This window comes from Bombina bombina, chromosome 4, assembly GCF_027579735.1.
Source record: "Bombina bombina isolate aBomBom1 chromosome 4, aBomBom1.pri, whole genome shotgun sequence".
NCBI lineage: Eukaryota > Metazoa > Chordata > Amphibia > Anura > Bombinatoridae > Bombina > Bombina bombina.
Window position 1 is genome coordinate 454712621 of NC_069502.1, and position 13722 is coordinate 454726342.

A 13722-nucleotide genomic window follows, 5' to 3' on the forward strand; every position below is an offset into this window, starting at 1 on the left:
AGTTGGAGTACAACAAAACAATTATAGGGACCAAATGGGTAGAGGGCCCTGCCAAGAGTTGCACTGTTGTAGTCAGCTCTTAAGAAGGTGATCAACAAACAGCTGAACTCTTAGGCTTACTTGCTAAGGGGGTTCAGGGGATAGCAATGGAGGAGAGGAACTGGTATAAAGAAAGGTTAGCATAGGTTGTATGCATCCCTGAACAGTAGAGTCTTTAGGGAGCACTTGAAGCTTTTAAAACTAGAAGAGAGTCTTGTGGAGCGAGGCAGAGAGTTCCACAAGATGGGAGCCAGTCTGGAGTAGTCCTGTAAACGGGAGTGTGATGAGGTGACAAGAGAGGAGGAGAGTAGGAGGTCGTGAGCAGAGCGAAGGGGACGGGAGGGAGAGTATCTGGAGACAAGGTCTGAGATATAGGGGGGAGCAGTGTAGTTGAGGGCTTTGTATGTCAGAATGAGAATTTTATGTTTGATCCTAGAGGCAAGAGGAAGCCAGTGAAGGGATTGGCAGAGAGGTGCAGCAGATGAAGAGCGACGTGTAAGGAAGATGAGTCTGGCAGAGGCATTCATTATGGATTGTAAAGGAGCTAGGCGGCAGGTGGGGAGACCAGAGAGGACAGAGTTGCAGTAATCGAGGCGGGAGAGAATGAGAGAGTGGATTAAAATCTTAGTTGTGTCTTGTGTAAGGAAGTGTCTAATTTTAGAGATGTTTTTAAGGTGGAAGCGGCAGGCTTTAGCCAATGACTGAATGTGAGGAGTGAAGGAAAGATCTGAGTCAAATGTGACCCGAGACATCGGGCATGCAGGGTAGGGGTAATGATGGAGTTGTCGACAGTTATAGAGAGATTGGGGGTGGAGAGTTTAGAAGAAGGGGGGAAAATAAGGAGCTCAGTTTTGGAGAGATTTAGCTTGAGGTAGTGAGAGGACATCCAGTTGGAGATGTGAGAAAGATAGTTAGTGACACGGGTTAGCAAGGAAGGAGAAAGGTCTGGTGCAGAGAAGTCGATTTGGGTGTCATCGGCATACAAATGATATTGTAAACTGTGGGACTTTATTAGGGAACCTAGTGATGACGTGTAGATTGAGAAGAGAAGGGCACCGAGGACAGAGCCTTGCGGTACTCCGACAGAAAGTGGTGATGGGTCAGAGGAGGCTCCAGAGAAGGCTACACTAAAGGTACGGTTTGACAGGTAGGAAGAGAGCCATGAGAGGGCTGTGCCACATATGCCGAAGGATTGGAGGGTTTGGAGCAAAAGAGGGTGGTCAACAGTGTCAAAGGCTGAAGACAGATCAAGGAGGATAAACAGAGAGAAGTGGCCTTTTGATTTTGCTGTAAGTAGGTCGTTGGTAACCTTAACAATTGCTGTCTCTGTGGAGTGATGGGGGCGAAATCCAGATTGCAATGGGTCAAGGAGGGAGTTTATTGTAAGGAAATGGGATAGGCATGCATAAGCTAGTTTTTCGAGAAGCTTTGATGCAAGAGGGAGGAGGGAAATAGGGCGGTAGTTGGATGGGGAGGTAAGATCAAGGGAAGGTTTTTTGAGGATAGATGTGACCAGTGCATGTTTCAGCGATGAGGGAAATATACCGGTGCTGAGGGAGAGGTTGAAAGTGTGTGTGAGTATAGGGGTAAGGGTGGCAGAGAGGGAGGGGAGTAGCTGTGAGGGGATAGGGTCAAGGGGACAGCTAGTGAGGTGAGAGTCCAGTATAAGTGCCAAAACTTCTTCCTCAGTAACACTGGGAATGAGCTAAGTTTAAGGTTATGTGGGTTGTGGGTGATTGAGAGCATTTGAGGGGGTGAGAGCTGATTTCATTTCTGATGGAGTCGATTTTGTTATTGAAGTGGTTGGCAAAGTCTTGAGCTGACAGAGAAGTTGTATTAGGAGGTGGGGGAGGGCAGAGAAGAGTATTGAAAGTGGAGAACAAACATTTTGGGTTTGAAGAAAGATTAGAGATAAGAGTAGAGAAGTAGTGTTGCTTATGGAAATTAAGGGGAGAGTAGTAGGAGTTCAAGATAAATTTGTAATGTTGAAAATCAGCTGAACTCCTAGATTTTCTCCAGTGCCGCTCAGCAGTACGGGAACATCTGCGTAGGTATCGTGTCAGAGGAGTATGCCAGGGCTGAGGATGAGTGTTTGATTTCCGAGATATGGTAAGAGGGGCAAGATTGTCAAGGACTGATGTAAGGGTGGAATTTTAGTGGAAGATAGATTGGTCAGGGCAGGAAAAGGAGGAGAAGGATGAGAGGAAAGGTTTGAGGGAATTAGAAAGCTGTTGTTGATCTAATGACATAATGCTTCTGTGAAGTTTGGTGTGAGGAGCAGAAGGAGGGAGAGTTGTAGGGAGGGATGATATGTTGCAAGTAAGGAGATGGTGGTCAGAAAGAGGAAATGGGGAGTTTGTGAAGTTTGAGAGGGTGCATCGATAGCTAAAGATCAGGTCAAGGGAGTGACCATCTTTGTGAGTGGGAGAATCAGTCCATTGTGACAAACCGAAAGAGGAAGTGAGTTGCAGAAGTTGTTTTGCAGAGGAGGCAGTGGGATTGTCAAGAGGGATGTTGAAGTCAACAAGAATGAGGGAAGGGGTGTCTAAGGAAAGGAAATAAGGTAGCCAGGCAGCCAAGTGATCTAGAAATATTAAATATAAAATATGAAATATTCCTATTAAATAATTCAGAAAGAGCAAAAATTTGCCCTTTCAAAGAACTGGCAGATAAATCTTTATCTAAACCATTCTGTAAAAACTGAAGAATCCTAGGAATTCTAAAAGAATGCCAGGAATAATCGTGGGTAGTACCCCACTAAAACATAATTTATGTAAGAACTTACCTGATAAATTCATTTCATTCATTCAGGAGGGGCAAAGTTTCCCAAACCTCAAAATGCCTATAAATACACCCCTCACCACACCCACAATTCAGTTTAACGAATAGCCAAGTAGTGGGGTGATAAAGAAAAGAGTAAAAAGCATCAACAAAGGAATTTGGAAATAATTGTGCTTTATACAAAAAAATCAAAACCACCATAAAAAGGGTGGGCCTCATGGACTCTTGCTAATATGAAAGAAATTAATTTATCAGGTAAGTTCTTACATAAATTATGTTTTCTTTCATGTAATTGGAAAGAGTCTATGAGCTAGTAAAGCATGGGATAGCAATACCCAAGATGTGGAACTCCACGCAAGAGTCACTAGAGAGGGAGGGATAAAATAAAAACAGCCATTTTTTCGCTGAAAAAAATTAATCCACAACCCAAAATTTAAGTTTATTATCTTAAATGAAAAAAAAAACTTAACATATAAGCAGAAGAATCAAACTGAAACAGCTGCCTGAAGAACTTTTCTACCAAAAACTGCTTCTGAAGAAGCAAATACATAAAAACGGTAGAATTTAGTAAATGTATGCAAAGAAGACCAAGTTGCTGCTTTGCAAATCTGATCAACTGAAGCTTCATTCTTAAAAGCCAATGAAGTAGAGACTGATCTAGTAGAATGAGCTGTAATTCTCTGAGGCAGGGCTCGACCCGACTCCAAATAAGCATGATGAATCAAAAGCTTTAACCACGATGCCAAGCAAACGGCAGAAGCCTTCTGACCTTTCCTAGAACCAGAAATGATAACAAATAGATTAGAAGTCTTCCTGAAATCTTTAGTAGCTTCAACATAATATTTCAAAGCTCTTACCAAATCTAAAGAATGTAAGGATCTCTCCAAAGAATTCTTAGGATTAGGAAACAAGGAAGGGACAACAATTTCTCTATTAATGTTATTAGAATTCACAACCTTAGGTAAGAATTTAAATTTAAAAGTTCGCAAAACCTCCTTATCCTGATGAAAAATCAGAAAAGGAGATTCACAGGAAAGAGCAGATAATTCAGAAACTCTTCTAGCAGAAGAGATGGCCAAAAGAAACAACACTTCCAAGAAAGTAGTTTGATGTCCAAAGAATGCATAGGCTCAAATGGAGGAGCCTGTAAAGCCTTCAAAACCAAATTAAGACTCCAAGGAGGAGAGATTGATTTAATGACAGGCTTGATACGAACCAAAGCCTGTACAAAACAGTGAATATCAGGATGATTAGCAATCTTTCTGTGAAATAAAACAGAAAGAGCAGAGATTTGTCCCTTCAAGGAACTTGCGGACAAACCCTTATCCAAACCCTTATCCAAACCATCCTGAAGAAACTGTAAAATTCTAGGAATTCTAAAAGAATGCCAAGAGAATTTATGAGAAGAACACCAAGAAATATAAGTCTTCCAAACTCGATAATAAATCATTCTAGAAACAGATTTACGAGCCTGTAACATAGTATTAATCACTGAGTCAGAGAAACCTTTATGACTAAGTACTAAGCGTTCAATTTCCATACCTTCAAATTTAATGATTTGAGATCCTGATGGAAAAACGGACCTTGAGACAGAAGGTCTGACCTTAATGGAAATGGCCAAGGTTGGCAACTGGACATCCGAACAAGATCCGCATACCAAAACCTGTGAGGCCATGCTGGAGCCACCAGCAACACAAACAATTGCTCCATGATGATTTTGGAGATCACTCTTGGAAGAACTAGAGGCGGGAAAATATAATAAGGTTGAAAACACCAAGTGTCAATGCATCCACTGCTTCCGCCTGAGGATCCCTGGACCTGGACAGGTACCTGGGAAGTTTCTTGTTTAGATGAGAAGCCATCAGATCTATTTCTGGAAGACATCTGAACAACCTGAGAAAACACATCTGGATGGAGGGACCACTCTCCCGAATGTAAAGTCTGACGGCTGAGATAAGCCGCTTCCCAATTGTCTATACCTGGGATATGAACTGCAGAAATTAGACAGGAGCTGGATTCCGCCCAAGCAAGTATCCGGGATACTTCCTTCATAGTCTGGGGACTGTGAGTCCCACCCTGATGATTGACATATGCCACAGTTGTGATATTGTCTGTCTGAAAACAAATGAATGATTCTCTCTTCAACAGAGGCCAAATCTGAAGAGCCCTGAAAATCTGAAGATCCCCAAAATATTGATTAGAAATCTCGCCTCTTGAGATTTCCAAAGCCCTTGTGCTGTCAGAGATCCCCAAACAGCTCCCCAACCTGAAAAACTTGCATCTGTTGTGATCACAGTCCAGGTTGGATGAACAAAAGAGGCCCCTAGAACTATGGCGATTTAACCACCAAGTCAGAGATAGTCGAACATTGGGATTTAAGGATATTAAATGTTATATCCTTGTATAATCCCTGTACAATTGGTTCAGCATACAAAGCTGGAGAGGTCTCATATGAAAACGAGCAAAGGGGATTGCGTCCGATGCTGCAGTCATGAGACCTAAAACTTCCCTGCACATAGCTACTGAAGGGAATGACTGAGACTGAAGGTTCCGACAGGCTGCAACCAATTTTAAACGTCTCTTGTTAGAGACAGAGTCATGGACACTGAATCTATCTGGAAACCTAAAAAGGTGACCCTTGTCTGAGGAATCAAAGAACTTTTTGGATAAATTGATCCTCAAACCATGTTTTTGAAGAAACAACACTAGTTGATTCGTGTGAGATTCTGCAGAATGTAAAGACTGAGCTAGTATCAAGATATTGTCCAAATAAGGAAACACCACAATACCCCGCTCTCTGATTACAGAGAGTAGGGCACCGAGAACCTTTGAAAAGATTCTTGGAGCTGTCGCTAGGCCAAAAGGCAGAGCGACAAATTGGTAATGCTTGTCTACAAAAGACAATCTCAGAAACTGATAATGATCTGGATTAATCGAAATATGAAGATATGCATCCTGTAAGTCTATTGTGGAATATAATGCCCGTGCTGAACAAAAGGCAGAATAGTCCTTATAGTCACCATTTTGAAAGTTGGTACACTTACATGATGATTCAAAATTTTCAGATCCAGAACTGGTCTGAATGAATTTTCTTTCTATGGGACAATGAATAGATTTGAATAAAACCCCAGACCCTGTTCCTGAAACGGAACCGGCATGATTACCCCTGAAAACTCCAGGTCTGAAACACACTTCAGGAAAGCCTGAACCTTTACTGGATTTGCTGGGAGGCGTGAGAGAAAAAAATCTTCTCACAGGAGGTCTTACTCTGAATCCTATTTGGTACCCCTGAGAGACAATACTCAGAATCCATTTATCTTGGACAGAATTTTCCAGCTGAGCTGGAATGAGGGCCGCACCTTCATGCGGACTTGGGGTCTGGCTTTGGTTTCTGAAATGGCTTGGATTTATTCATATTTGCAGACGGTTTTCAACTGGAAACAGATTCCTTGGGGGAAGGATTAGGTTTCTGTTCCTTAATTCGTCAAAAGGAACGAAAACGGTTAGAAGCTTTAGATTTACCCTTAGGTCTTTTATCCTGAGGCAAAAAAACTCCCTTCCCCCCAGTGACAGTTGAAATAATCGAATCCAACTGAGAACCAAATAACTTATTACCTTGGAAAGAAAGAGATAGCAATCTAGACTTAGAAGTCATGTCAGCATTCCAAGATTTTAGCCACAGAGCTCTTCTAGCTAAAATAGCTAAAGACATAGATTTAACATCAATTTTGATGATATGAAAATAGCATCACAAATAAAATGATTAGCATGTTGAAGCAAACAAACAATGCTAGACAAATCAGAATCCAATTCATGTTGAGCTAAATTTTCCAACCAAAAAGTTGATGCAGCTGCAACATCAGCCAAAGAAATTGCAGGCCTGAGAAGATGACCAAAATATAAATATACTTTCCTTAGTTAAGATTCAAGTTTCCTATCTAAAGGATCTTTAAAAGAAGTACTATCTTCCATAGGAATAGTAGTACGTTTAGCAAGAGTAGAGATAGCTCCATCAACTTTGGGGATCTTTTCCCAAAACTCCAATGTAACTGCTGGCAAAGGATACAATTTTTTAAACCTTGAAGAAGGAATAAATGAAGTACCAGGCCTATTCCATTCCTTAGAAATCATATCATAAATAGCATCAGGAACTGGAAAAACCTCTGGAGTAACCACAGGAGTTTTATATACAGAATATAAACGTTTACTAGTTTTAGTATCAAGAGGACTAGTTTCCTCAATATCCAATGTAATTAACACTTCTTTTAACAAAGAACGAATATACTTTATTTTAAATAAATAAGTAGATTTGTCAGTGTCAATATCTGAGGAAGGATCTTCGGAATCAGATAGATCCCCATCAGAGGAGGATAGTTCAATATGTTGTCGGCCATTTGAAATTTCATCAACTTTATGAGAAGTTTTAAAAGACCTTTTATGTTTTTTTAGAAGGCGGGATGGCAGACAAAGCCTTCTGAATAGAATCATCAATAAAATCTTTTAGATTCACAGGTATATCTTGTACATTAGATGTTGAAGGAACAGCAACAGGCAATGTACTATTACTGATGGACACATTATCTGCATGTAAAAGTTTATCATGACAACTATTACAAACCACAGCTGGAGATATAATCTCCCTAAGTTTACAACAAATGCACTTAGCTTTGGTAGAACTGTTATCAGGCAGCAGGGTTCCAACAGTGATTTCTGAGACAGGATCAGATTGAGACATCATGCAAAATGTAAGAGAAAAAACAACATATAAAGCAAAATGATCAATTTCCTTATATGGCAGTTTCAGGAATGGGAAAAATGCAAATAGCATAGCCCTCTGACATAGAAGAAAGGCAAGAGGCATATAGGAATGGGGTTTTAAATGATTAAATTATTTGGCGCCAAGTATGACGCACAACGTAACTGAAATTTGTTTTGGCGCCAACAACTTCCGGAAATGACACACTCGCGTCATTAACGACGCAACCTTGAGAAAGGAACACGGCATCAACTAAGACACCAGCAATGATGAATTTGCTTCATCGGACGTACCTTCACGCCAAAAATATTCTCACGCCAGGAATGACGCAATAAACTTTGGCATTTTGCGCCCTCGTGGGCCCGCGAAATTGAAAGAAAAAAGCAGTCAATTTGAAAAAAGACTAAACCCCAGGTAAGAAAAAATATTTCCTAAATATGTTTTTCCCCAAATATGAAACTGACAGTCTGCAAAAGGAAATATACATAAACCTGACTCATGGCAAATATAAGTACAATACATATATTTAGAACTTTATAATAATGCATAAAGTGCCAAACCATAGCTGAGGGTGTCTTAAGTAATAAAAACATACTTACCAAAAGACACCCATCCACATATAGCAGATAGCCAAACTAGTACTGAAGCAGTTATCAGTAGAGGTAAAGGAATATGAGAGTATACCGTCGATCTGAAAAGGGAGGTAGGAGATGAATCTCTACGACCGATAACAGAGAACCTAGGATGCAGTCTCAGAATTGTGATGTCATCATTTATTATTTAAAGGGCCTCTGTTCAGTATGCTCTGTTCAGTATTGCCATGTGCTGCTGGCAGCCATTTTACTCACCTCTCTTGCTGACTCTGGTGCATACTGTGTAATGCTGCTAATTTCCTGCACTTCCTTTTATGGCCAGACTGGTGTACATCATCCGTGTGAGACAGGATGCAGTCTCAGAATTGTGATGTCATCACTTATTATTTAAAGGGCCTCTGTTCAGTATGCTTTGCCCTTGCGTTGTCTCAGACCTGTTTGTGAGAGCTCCTGTGTATTACCTGGCTGCCTGACGTCCTTCCTGGTTCCTGATCCCTGGCTTGTTCCTGATTCTGCTGTTCTCCTTGTTCCTGATTCCGGCTCATCTGACTATTCGCTTTGGCTCCTGACTCGGCTCGTCTGACTACCAGCTCTGGTTTTGACTCCTGGCTTGTTATTTGACTTGTGGACATTTTATAATTTTTTGCTATTATAAGGAGAAAACAGAAGAGCGCAGACACGATTCAAGTGTAGATTTCCAACTTTAATTATAGCCACACGCTATGTATATACTCACAAGAAATACGATTTATACAGGCACATATGATAAAAATGTTCCCCTTCGTAGTCAATAGTTCATGAAGATTAACAATAGAACGTCTGTATTTGCAAAATATACTGACCCTTTCATGCGGGGATGCAAGCAGTGACCCTCAGCACTTCCGTGTAAGGTTTTCCTACCAGTGATATGCGTATACTACGTGATACCGGAACTCCTACGGCGGCTTCCCAGGGTCAAAATAACAAAGTAGCTACTGTCTGTTCTACGCGTTTCGTCCCTCAACGGAGGGACTTTGTCAAGAAAGTCTTGACAAAGTCCCTCCGTTGAGGGACGAAACGCGTAGAACAGACAGTAGCTACTTTGTTATTTTGACCCTGGGAAGCCGCCGTAGGAGTTCCGGTATCACGTGGTACACGCATATCACTGGTAGGAAAACCTTACACGGAAGTGCTGAGGGTCACTGCTTGCATCCCCGCATGAAAGGGTCAGTATATTTTGCAAATACAGACGTTCTATTGTTAATCTTCATGAACTATTGACTACGAAGGGGAACATTTTTATCATATGTGCCTGTATAAATCGTATTTCTTGTGAGTATATACATAGCGTGTGGCTATAATTAAAGTTGGAAATCTACACTTGAATCGTGTCTGCGCTCTTCTGTTTTCTCCTTATATTCAGACCTCTTATCACGGGATACAGATTATCAACCGTTTTGGAGGAGCGGCAGCACTGTTCAGGATTTACGGACAACGTTTACAAACATATAAGAACTGAAATGGACTCATAAACATAAGTATTTTATTGCTAATCAGTTTTATTATATGGGGTATTTCTTATATATAAGTGTGTGATGTTTTATGCATATTAGTGCAAATATTTTACAACATACATAGGATTTTTCTTGACACCTATATATACTTGTTTGCGCTTCTCTGTTTTCAGCCCTTCCGTGTGGAGGGTTAAAAAACAAGTGTCTATATAAATTTTTTGCTATTACTAAAGGTGTGATTATTTTTGCACTTCTCGTCTCAGTCTGATTCCTGGCACCCTGATATTACGCAAAGGCCGTGAATCCTGATGCGGCTAATTATCCACCTTTACCTGCCATCATTTCCAGGATGGATGTACAGGATCACCACTTGGATCATTTTGCACTAGCCCTGCAAACCCTGCTGACTCGCACTGCACATTTGGACCAAAGTGTCCCGCATGTTATGGCTGCTCCTGTTTCCGCTGCTGCACCTTTGCCTACCAGGAGCATGTCCGGTTCTGCACCTCTACCTCAGTGATATGGAGGCGATCCTATTCAGTGCAGAGGGTTTTTGAACCAGGTGGGCATTTACTTTGAGATGTTACCTCAGGCGTTTCCCTCTGACAGAGCTAAGGTGGGATTTCTCATCTCATTACTCTCTGACACAGCTCTTGCCTGGGCTAATCCCTTGTGGGAGACTAATAAACCTGTGATTTCAAATTACCCTGAATTTGTGGCCTCCTTTCGAAGGGTATTTGATGTTCCGGCTCGTTCCTCCTCTGCTGCTAAACGACTCATGTCCATTCAGCAAGGTACAAGATCTGTTGCTCAGTATGCTATTGAGTTCCATATGCTTGCCGCAGAGGTAGGTTGGAACAATGAAGCCATTGTTGCCTCCTTCTTTCATGGGTTCTCTGATGCAATTAAAGACGAAGTTGCTGCCAGAGATTTACCAGAGGATCTCGAGGCATTGGTGTCTTTTTTTATCCTAATTGACATCAGAGAGAGGCCCTCTTTCAAGGAGCGCTTGCGGAAGCCTCATGTTCCATTGTCTCCTACGAGTTCGTTCCCACCCATGCCTCCCTCTCCTCCCATGCCTCCTGGTCCCGAGTCACCAGGTACTGCTGAGCCGATGCAGTTGGGATTCACGTGTCTCTCCGCGGCGGAGAGGGCCTTTAGGAGGAGGGAGGGGCTCTGCCTCTATTGTGGGTTACAGGGCAACCTTTTGAAGTCTTGTCCTACACGGCCGGGAAACGCTCACACCTAAGGTCCTGTCGGGGGCAGACCTTGGGTGGTTTATCCTTGTCCCCGGAACTGCTTAAGGAGAAACCTTTGGTCACAGTTGTCCTTTCCTGGGTGGACTTCTCCATAGTCACTCAGGCTCTTGTTTACTCCGGTGCTGCTGGCTATTTCATTGACAATGCTTTTGCATCAAAGCACTTCATTCCTGTTTTGCCTCGGTCCGTTCCGCTTGCTATTGAGGCCATTGATGGCAGACCCCTTCAGCCTGCACTTGTTACTCACGAAACTGCTCCATTGTCCATGGCTGATGGGGCTCTCCATTTTGAAACCCTCCAGTTCCAGGTGATAAACTCTCCGCATTTTCAAGTTGTTCTGGGTTATCCCTGGCTCCAAAAGCACAATCCCAGTCTCGACTGGCGCAGGTCCGAAATTTTGTTGTGGTCCCCGCAATGTATTTCCACTTGTCTTCGGAAACCAGTTAAAGTCTTGTGCACTTCTTCGGTATCTCAATTGCCAGAGGAGTACCGAGAGTTCCGAGACGTGTTTGACAAGGGGCGTGCCAGTACGTTGCCTCCTCACCGGTCTTACAATTGTGCCATAGACCTGCAAACCGGAGCCATTCCTCCTCGGGGCCGGGTGTACCCTCTGTCTGTTGCGGAGAATTGTGCTATAGAGGAGTATGTTGCTGATGCTCTGTCGCGGGGGATCATCCGCAAATCCTGCTCTCCTGCAGGGGCTGGCTTCTTCTTTGTGAAGAAAAAGGGTGGCGAGTTAAGACCATGTATCGATTATAGGGGTCTTTATCGTCTTACCATTAAGAATGCTTACCCGATTCTGCTCATTACGGAACTCTTTGACCATCTCAAGGGTGCTACAGTCTTTTCTAAATTTGATTTGAGAGGAGCGTACAATCTCGTTAGGATTAAGGAGGGTCACGAATGGAAAACAGCATTTAACACCAGGAGCGGGCATTATGAGTATTTTGTAATGTCCTTTGGCCTATGTAATGCTCCTGCTGTTTTTCAGGAATTTATTAATGATGTCCTACGAGATATGTTGCAACAGTGTGTTGTGGTGTACTTAGACAACATCCTCATACACTCACCCACACTTGATGATCATCGTTCTGATGTTACACGGGTTCTTCATAGACTATGTGAGAACGGCCTGTTTTGTAAACTTGAGAAATGTGAGTTCCATCAGACTCAAGTAACCTTCCTAGGTTATGTTATCTCCATTGCAGGGTTCTCCATGGATCCTGACAAGTTATCTGCAGTTCTGCAGTGGCCTCACCCAGTTGGTCTTCGGTCTATTCAACACTTTTTGGGGTTCGCCAATTACTATAGAAAGTTTATTAAAAACTTTTCTTCCGGGGGGCGGAGCCTGGAGAGCCTGAGAATGGCCGCATATTTTTCTGCTCTGGTCCTGGCTGCGCTATAAATGTTCCTATTTACTTCCTATCATTGAGTTAAACCCTAAAAAGCAACTCAAGTATATCCTGGACCTTGGTCTAACTGCTGGTGAAGCCGAATTTGACACAGGGAGACGCTTCTTTAACTCAGGACCGGAGCTTCAGTTTGGACCTACATTAGCGGTGGCCATTTTAACAACCTCGTGGCTGCAAAATTTTCCACATACACCCAGGCTTCCAACTTATGCTGAGGACTGTTATCATCTCTTAGACCCCCGGCGGGTACCCTTTGTGGGCCTGTCGTTAAGACGCAGTGCTACCTCACTAGTCACTGCACTACTATAACGTACAAGTGAGAGTACATCTACATCTTCCTATTCAATGTGCTGACTTACAGACTTATATAAAATACCATCATGGATATGAGGGATGTCACTGCCTTCTTTGAAGCGCTAAGCAACCTTTTAACAGAACACCATGCTGCCCTGGAAGAAACGCTAACTGCAGCATTTAAGCCTAAAGCGCCCAATGTACCCCAACAACCTGAACCATCGTTGCCTGTTTGGGCAGTACAGTTAGGTCGCAGCACTTTGGGGCCCCGGTGCTGCGTACCTATCCTAGTTGAAGAGGACAAGGCATTCGCCACTACGGAGCCAGTATCAGGTGCTGAGGCGATAGCAGAAGTGAAAACTGGCCTAACTACCATCAGTGACATAACTTGCGCAGGGATTAGCAAAACCGACACTACAGCAGTCCTGTCAATTTTCCTATCTACTGCGGAGGGAGCCCTTGCTGAGCATTCGTTTCCAGGACCGCAGTACACCCCAGTGACCAAGAGAGCCCCTGCTGAACGGGATTGTGAAGGTACATGTACACAATCTGGGGGACCCGTAGTGACTCTACAAATCTGGAAAACCCCTGATTGCACTGCCGTTTGGCTGTTACACTGGAATAATACTCAGATACAGAGACATTACTCTGCGCTGCTGCTCAACCGGGACACTATCCAGAGGCAGAGATGCTGCCCTCTGATCACTACATGTTTGCGGCTCAGATTCCTGGCGCGGCAAATGTCAGGTAAAATTGACTCTTGCAGGGAGATCCGCACCGGAGTTGGTTAAACTTAGACCTGGACATGAGTGAACAGTTTTACGATAACTACTTTATGTTTATTTACAGCCCTGTTTAAGAATTTCTCTGCTACAACCCTTTATGCTGACAAAATGTGATGCAGTAAACATTCTTATATTGTTTGTCTCTAAATGTAGAAAGAGGGAGAGGAGGGAAAAAAGGACTTTGGCAAAGGGACTTGCATTGGAATAGGTTAAGCTGGTGGGTTTCGCTAGAACTATGCTCAGCACTATATCCATACCCATCCAGTTACGTTTGTAAGCTTTTCTGTTGTTATTCTCAGAGTTTAAACTG